At 58.2% G+C, this 7,455-nt stretch overlaps 1 protein-coding gene across 1 annotated transcript in view; it reads right to left on the reverse strand.

Moving 5' to 3' along the window:
* The window catches only part of CHDH (choline dehydrogenase), a 30,248-nt gene extending 23,313 nt beyond the window's left edge, over nucleotides 1-6,935 (reverse strand). Inside the window, exon 1 of the mRNA XM_031952070.1 lies at nucleotides 6,562-6,935. The gene's annotated coding sequence lies outside the window, so the exon portion shown is untranslated. The remainder of the gene's footprint in view (nucleotides 1-6,561) is intronic.
* Nucleotides 6,936-7,455: the final 520 nt, after the last annotated feature.

Raw genomic sequence — 7,455 nt, forward strand, 5'->3', positions numbered from 1 at the left:
TCAAGATCTTCTCACTGGTTTCAAGACCAATGAAACAAGCCAACTATCTAACTCTCCTTCCTTGTCATGACACAGGACTGTCTTCATTTGTGTCCAGTTCCTGTCCCTCAGATCAAACATTCTCTGGGATGACTCCTCCCAGGATCCCACACCTGGAGGGGACCTGGACATCCACTGAGTCCAGCCACCTCCTTACATGGGAGAGAAACAAAGTTTACTTTCTCCTCCAGAGAGGTGATAATAAGTGTCTTTTTGTTATTTCTCTAAAACAAAAGGTCAACAATTCATTCAACAAACAGTGGAAACATTCCTATTAAAATCTGTTACAAGGCAAGAGGCTCCAGGTTCATCTCTTTGATAAGAAATATCATGGACACGTCTATCCACTACCATTAGACTAGAAAAAGGTACCAGAGGGGTGAACTCTGGGAATAAAGAGGCCAAAATAGCATTATGAGCCAAAGATGCTATGAAAATGGATCTAGAAAATCCCAACTGCCTCAACCAAAACTTAGCGAATGCAATGAATAAGTTGAACAAAGCTTTGGGACCCAAAATTAACTCCCCCAATTATTTGGATTTTCAAAGCTTTTGGGGGGAGATTTGTGACAAGGGTCAATCCAAGTTACAAAGTTACCCTTGACTGAATTCCATGGCTGGGAAGCTACCCCAAGAGCCACTCAAAGAACAAAAAAAGATGATCCGCTTCAAGATTTTTATAGCAGGATTATTTATAACTGCAGAAACCCTGGAAGGGACCCAAGCCCAATTGCATGGGATATTAAATCATTGTAGTATGTTAATGGAATGGAATACTACAAGGCAATTAAGAGCAAGGCCAGATTACCCGGAATACAAAGAAGTTGGAGATTTTTATGAATTCTTGCAGGAAAAAAAAAAACAAAAGCAGGACAGAAGACTTGGTCATTAAGCCAAGGAGGAAAAAGATGAAAAGTCACCAAGAGACAAAGAAACCTGAGAGACTCAGTAGTAAGCAGGAGAAATGACCTTTAGGCTGGAATTCATTTCTCTAAATTTAAGCAATTGCTCTACCCACGTGCGCACACACTCAATCTTCCTGCAGCTACGTCTGACCAGTTTACTCAGTTGCTCAGAAAGCTCCCTTTTGCCTCTAAGATAAAAATCCAGCTTCTCCCCTTGGAAGGCCTTCCACTCTGACTTCAAGCTCCTTCTCCTGCCTCCTCGCTCATCATTCTCCGAGGCAGGAAGATCTGGTTCAAGTCCCATCTCGGACCCATCCTGCTCTGGGACCCCGGCCAAGACCTTGATCTAATGTTCTGGGCAACGTTCCAAGTTGCCCCACCTGCATGAGGGAGCTGGTGCACTGTCACCCAGGCCCTCATTCCCTCTACCTGGGAGGCTCTCCATACCTGTGGGGCTCTAAATATCCTTATTGCCTTCAAGATTCAGCCCAAGAGTGTCCCGTCTCTCCCTCTGTCTCTTCTCTTTCCCTTCCTATCTCTCCCCTTCTCCCTTCTCTGTTCTCCTCCTTCTCCTCTCCTTTCCCTCTCTTCCCTCCGCACTCTTTTTCTTCCCTCTTTTCTCTCCATCTCCTCTCTCTCTGTCTCTCCTCTCAGTCCGGGTCTCTTCCCAGGATACTTTACAATACAAGCTAAGAGTCACTCTAAACTCTGTGGAAGTGGGGCTGAATAGCCCAACTCACAAAGGAGACAATGGCGACTTTGTTCCTCCGCAGATCTCCCGCTGGCCAGACCGGCAAGGTTTGCCCCAGCCCTTTGTGTCCTTTGCCAGGGCCGACATGGCCACTGCAGGACCCACTGGCAGCTCCTGAAGCGACTGCGACGAGCAGCTGGGGACATGGAGAGGGGGACAGCCCTGGCCCGAGACCCCAGGAGGGCGGCAGGGGTGGGAGACCCACCAACCTCTTCCGTACTTGAGGGAAGGGGCTCAGAGATGAAGTGACTCGCTTCTCCCCCAGAAGAATGTCAAGGATGATCGAATTTACTAGACCTAGAAGGGAGCTCAGAGCCCACCGAGTCCAACCACCTCATTTTAGAGAGGAGTAAACTGAGGAGTAAACTAGGTGCTGTGTGGGCGGCCACAATTCTAACTCAAGTCTGTGACCTCTGAATCCAGGGGTTCCCTCTGACCCTATGATTTTTCTCTAAAGAGGGGCCCCTCCCAGTGGTTGGGGGCTCAATGAACAGCTGGTCCAGGGTCCGTCTTTCCCAGATGCGTTCTTGCAGCTCAGGACGAGTCCCTGCAGAAGACAAGGATTCCACTGAATGGCGTCCCCTCCCTCATGTCCGGACCCTTTTTGAGACCGAAGGACAAACAACAACATTAAGGCAGGAGTCTGTGGCCTGGCAAACGTTTGTAGAAGGAACCAAAATGGAAAATTCCTCCTGGGAGGGCGGCCTGAGTCCAGGTGGAGGCTCAGAGTCTCCAGGGGAGATTTCCTCTCTCCTCCAGAGCCCAGTTTGCTTTTGCCGCCTCTGACCCAAAGCAGCGTCTGCTCACTAGAAAGGTACCCCTGGCCATGCCGTTGGCCCTGGGGGCTGGTTGGGCCCCTGCATGTACTAGGACCTGGGGCCTCTGTGAAGAAAACCTTCCCTTTTACAAAGCTCAGGAAGAAAAGAGGAAGGACAGTTAGTTGACAGTTAGTGCTGGACAGAGGCCAGAAGGCTCGGCAAGTCATTCCCTGTTAGAATCCTTACAAGCTGTTAACTCATTAGAGTTGATAGAGACAATAATTATCTAATTTCCCATGGTTCAGTATGATTGATCTAATCTTACAAAGCAGATGTTATGGGCCAGAACTTGAAACAAGGCACTAAGTAGAACTGATAGAAACAATGCTTGTGTTCACACCTTTAGAGAACTCATAGAAGCAAGAAGCTCTTAGGGAGGCAGGCCCTCTGGGACAGACACAGAGCACTCTGGGAGGAAGCCCACAAGCCCACTCTCGGAGGTGGAGTCAGATTCATTCCGTTTTCACCTTGGTGCTGGCTGGAGACATTCAGAACTGAGCTAGAGGCAAAAGACTAGCAACAAGAGCTCTTGGAACCAAGGAAAGTTGGGGCCTCTAAGAAAGCTACCAGGGCCCAAGAGATAAACGTTTGGATTTTATCAGCTGGCTGCATTTGGAGTGATTATTACTCTGAACCGAAACTAAGGCTGCCTCCAGAAAATCTCCCGAGAAACCTGCTCCCAGAGAACCATTATATTAAAGAATAAGAACACAGTTCCCCTCTGGGCCTCCGTTTCTCCATCTATAAAATGAGAGTCTGATGCTAAAGATGCTAAAGACCTTTCAGCTTTCACCCCAGTGCTCCCGTGTGATCTTATCTCTCTCTGAGCCTCAGTTTACCCTTCTGTCACTCCAGCTGTGGCCTCAAGCAGGTCCCTTAATTTTCAGGACCCTATTCCCTCATCTACAAAACGAGAGGGTTGGATGCAGCTGACCTTCAAGGTGCCTTCCCGGCCTGAGCTCTGAGTCTCTGAACACAGCCAGGAGGGCGAGCCCCCAGGTGTCCCTGCGGGATGTAGGCCGGAGGATGGTCCCTTGCCTGGGGCTTCTGAGCAGCTGGATGCATATGGACACACTTGGCTGGGGTGAATGTTGGGGGGAAGCCCGATACCCATGGGGGAGTCAGCGAGGAGGATTAATTCAGGGCAGAACTCCTTTGATATCCCTCTCCCTCAACACCCCTACTACCCTTTCCCTCCTTAATCCTACCCTTTATCCCCAACTTGCCCCAAGTACCTTGGGGAGTGGGACTCTTGTTTCCCTATATCTTTCCTTACTTAGTCCTTAGCCCAGGGCCAGACATCGAGCAGGTGATGAAGGTTGGTGGGCTGATCTATCCCCCCTCCACAATAAAAGCTGTTTGAGGACAAGGAATCCCTACTTTAGTTGCCATGTATACAACAGGGGGTTAAAAATGCTTGTTGATTGAACCTTCTGAAGTTCTGCCCAGCAAGGGTATCCGAGCTTCTTCGGGATGTGGGAAGGCCCAGTCCTCCTCACCAACAGCCCCGACTGACCGGCTTTCTGTTCAGAAGAATACTGAAGTGGGTATTTATTTGTCCTTGAGATTAAACCTAAACTTCCAGGGCGATGGATGGGTATTTCCCTTCTGGGAACTTGATAAAATATAAACTCCTGCTTCCTGAGCGAGTCCGACCAGCAGCTTTGGATCCGGGTGCCAAGACTGACAGATACCAAGGTCAGAAAACCCTGGAAATTCCTGGGAGGGGAAGCAGGGCCATCCTTGAGAGGGGCCGGAGGCCGGGAGCCGGGGAGGACTCTGGTGGAAGGAGCCTTCCAGACTTTCCAAAGGGATGAGACTGGCCAAGCTCCTGCTCTGGTTCCCTCCCAGGTCGTTTGTACGCTCTGATCTTAGGTGTTCCTCGGGTCCCATCTTCTGGCTCCCTCATCCTTTCCACAGAGCAGCATTCTAATGCACAAATACTGCTATTATTCCCTAGGAAAGAGAATCCCCCTTCTGACCTTCCAGGCTTCCCTTCCCCGTAAGCCCCATCAAACTCCTCTCTTCACAAACTCCAGTCCAGAGTACTCCGTGGCCTCCATTCTCATCCCAGCCTCTTTGGTCCCCGGTGCTTGTTCCGGCTCCCCATGCTGGCCTGGAACAGAGTCCGGTCCCAGACTTTCAGAGCCTGTAGGGACCTCTCCCGACACGCGGAGGACCCAGCGGTGAGTGGTCATCGCCCCCCCCCCCCGGGGAGGCAGGCGGCCCGTGGCCCTTTGGAACAGCTCCGGTCCTTCTGGAGTCTGGGGTTGGTCCTAGTTCCGTCCTCTGGGCCGAGCAGGAGGCTAAAAACCTTGTCTACCGACCGCTCCCCGTGGATGACGGACTCCTGGCCTAAGCAGACCCTTCAGCCTTTCTCCCGTGACAAGGCTCTTAGCCTCCTCACTGCCCCCTCCGAGTGGGCCCGGGAGCACTCGGCCCGGCCAGGGCTTCCGAGAATTCTCCTCCAACTGTCACATCTCATGCTGACTCAGCTATCAACCCCCAGACCCCCAGCTTTCCCAAGACAACTTGTGGGCTTAATTAAGCCCATTTTTTAAACCTGGGTTCGAGACTGGATCCTGTGAGAATTTGGGGCCAGTGCTCTCTACCCCGTCAGTCCGGGGCGTCCTGAGGCGGGCGGTGGTTGGCTCCCTCCCAGCTGGGGGCCACCCTCCAACGGGATGAGTGCGATCTGCGCCTTTCCGAGGGACCCCGGCCATCCCCCGCCCAGGGGACTCGGCCATTTACTCGTAAGCCCGAATCCGCGGCTGCCGGCCTGCCCAGGCTGAGCTCCCGGCCTGCCCAGGCTGAGCTCCCGTTTTTGTTTTTGTCTGGTTTCCTTCCGGGACATTATGAGACACTTGATCAAACCTGGATAACGAAACATCCCCTGAGCCATGAGAGAAGGAAACAAGGCCTTTGATCAAACACTGGCCTTTCCACGTCCAGTCGCTGCCCTTTAGCGTCCGTTTCTGGGTCCCTTTGGCCCGGAGCTGGCAGATTCTGCTCTTTTTTCTTTCTTTTTGGGGGGAAAGGACGAGATTTTCCCCAGATCTGTTGTTATTCCCATTTTCCACTTTCTTTCTCCCGTCACACACCGAACTTCCACGGCGGAAACCTCTCCCGTCCTTTAAGCACCGGGGCCCTTCTCCTCCGGGGCGGCCCGTTCCTCAGATCCCCCAGCAGCCCCCAGGGCGGCGGGTGTGACTCGGTGCAAACAAGGATCCTGCTTGGGTTCCCGCTGTCCTGCCCCGTCACTGGGGCTGCCCGAGGAGCCGCTCAGAGGGAGCCTGGTCTCCCCGGCCTCTGAGGCTCTCCGGGCGTGGGGGGGTAATGGGCCGGGCGCCCAAAGTCCGTCTCTCAGTTTCCCGACTTGTAAAGTGAGGGGGCGGTTCCCCCGCGCTCAGGCTGGGACCCCCGCCCCAAGTCCCGCCCCCGTGTCCAGCCCCCAGCGACCGCCCCTCCCCCTGCTCCGCTACAAGCCCCCTCAGGCGTCCCGGAGGCAGAGGGTGAGGGTGGGGGCGGGGCGGGGCGGGGGAGGGGCCACACGCACCTGCCGGGCCGGGCTCTAGATGGACACTTTCCCGCTGGGGAAGCGCCCGCCCGCTGGGCGCTGGCCCCCGGCCCGGGGCAGTTAGAGACGCTCCGACCCCGCCCGGAGCCAGCATTTATGAGGCGCCTGCTCCGTGCCAGGGACTGGCTGAGAGGGACCCGGAAGGCGGCCGGAGCCCCAGGGCTGGCATCGGACTCCCTCCTCGTCCCTCCCTCCTTCCCGGGGGCCCTGGCACGGATCACGCCGGGGCAAGGGGCCCGACCGCTGGGGAGGCGCCGCGCCCCCGCCTGCGGGGCTCCCTTCCTCTCTCCTTCCCCCGCCCCCGCCGGGGAGCCCCTGGACCAGAACCCCCTTCCCTGCCAGGCCCCACCCCTTCCTCCCCTCCCCTCCCCTCCCCCTCGGGTGGCAGGGAGCCCCTTCCCTCCGGTCCCCCCCCCGGGTCCCGGTCTCCCCGAGCCCCCCCGCCGCCCCTCTGCCCGCCCCCGCCCTCACCGCGCTCTCCGGGCGGCGCTCCTGGCTCCCGGCGGGACCCTCCAGCGACTGTCCCGAGCCGAGCGCGGAGGGCGGGCAGGGGGCGGGCCCGGCCCGGCTAAACTTTAACGGCTGCGCCCGCGCGGGCTGCCCCCCCTCCCGGAGCCTGCCAGGCGCCGCCTCCCCCGCCTCCCGGACCAGGGAGGACAAAGGGCGCCCGTGGGCGCCGAACGCGCCCTCCCGTTACGCCTCCGCGGCCCCGGCCTCGCGCCGCCGGCTCGAGTCCTGCTGCCGCTGCCGGGCGGGACCCCGGGGGGGAGGGGAGGGGCCCGGGCTGCAGAGGCCGCGAGGCGGTGGGGTCCCCGGTCACTGCGTAGGGCGGGACACCCGAGGCCGGGGCGGGCGGGCGCCCCTGAGCGCGGGGGGGTGGAAGGGGGCGCCCCTGAGCGCGGGGGGGGGAGGGAGTCCGGCCCGAGCCCCCCGGGGTCACTGCGCAGGGCGGGACACCCGAGGCCCGGGGCAAGGGGGGGGGGCCCCTGAGCGCGGGGAGGGAAGGGGGTCTGGGCCCGAGCCCCGGTCACCGCGCAGGGCGGGACACCCGAGGCCGGGACGGGCGGGCCCCTGGAGCGCGGGGAGGAGGGAAGGGGGCGCCCCTGAGCGGGGGAGGGAAGGGGTCCGGCCCGAGCCCCGGTCACTGCGCAGGGCGGGACACCCGAGGCCGGGACGGGCGGGCGCCCCTGAGCGCGGGGAGGGAGGGAAGGGGGCGCCCCTGAGGCGGGAGAGGGAGGGAAGGGGGCGCCCCTGAGCGCGGGGGGGGGGGGGGGGGAGAGGGGAGGCCGGCCCGAGCCCCGGTCACTGCGCAGGGCGGGACACCGAGGCCGGGACGGGCGGGCGCCCCTGAGCGCGGGGGGGGGG

This window comes from Sarcophilus harrisii, chromosome 1, assembly GCF_902635505.1.
Source record: "Sarcophilus harrisii chromosome 1, mSarHar1.11, whole genome shotgun sequence".
Taxonomy (NCBI): domain Eukaryota; kingdom Metazoa; phylum Chordata; class Mammalia; order Dasyuromorphia; family Dasyuridae; genus Sarcophilus; species Sarcophilus harrisii.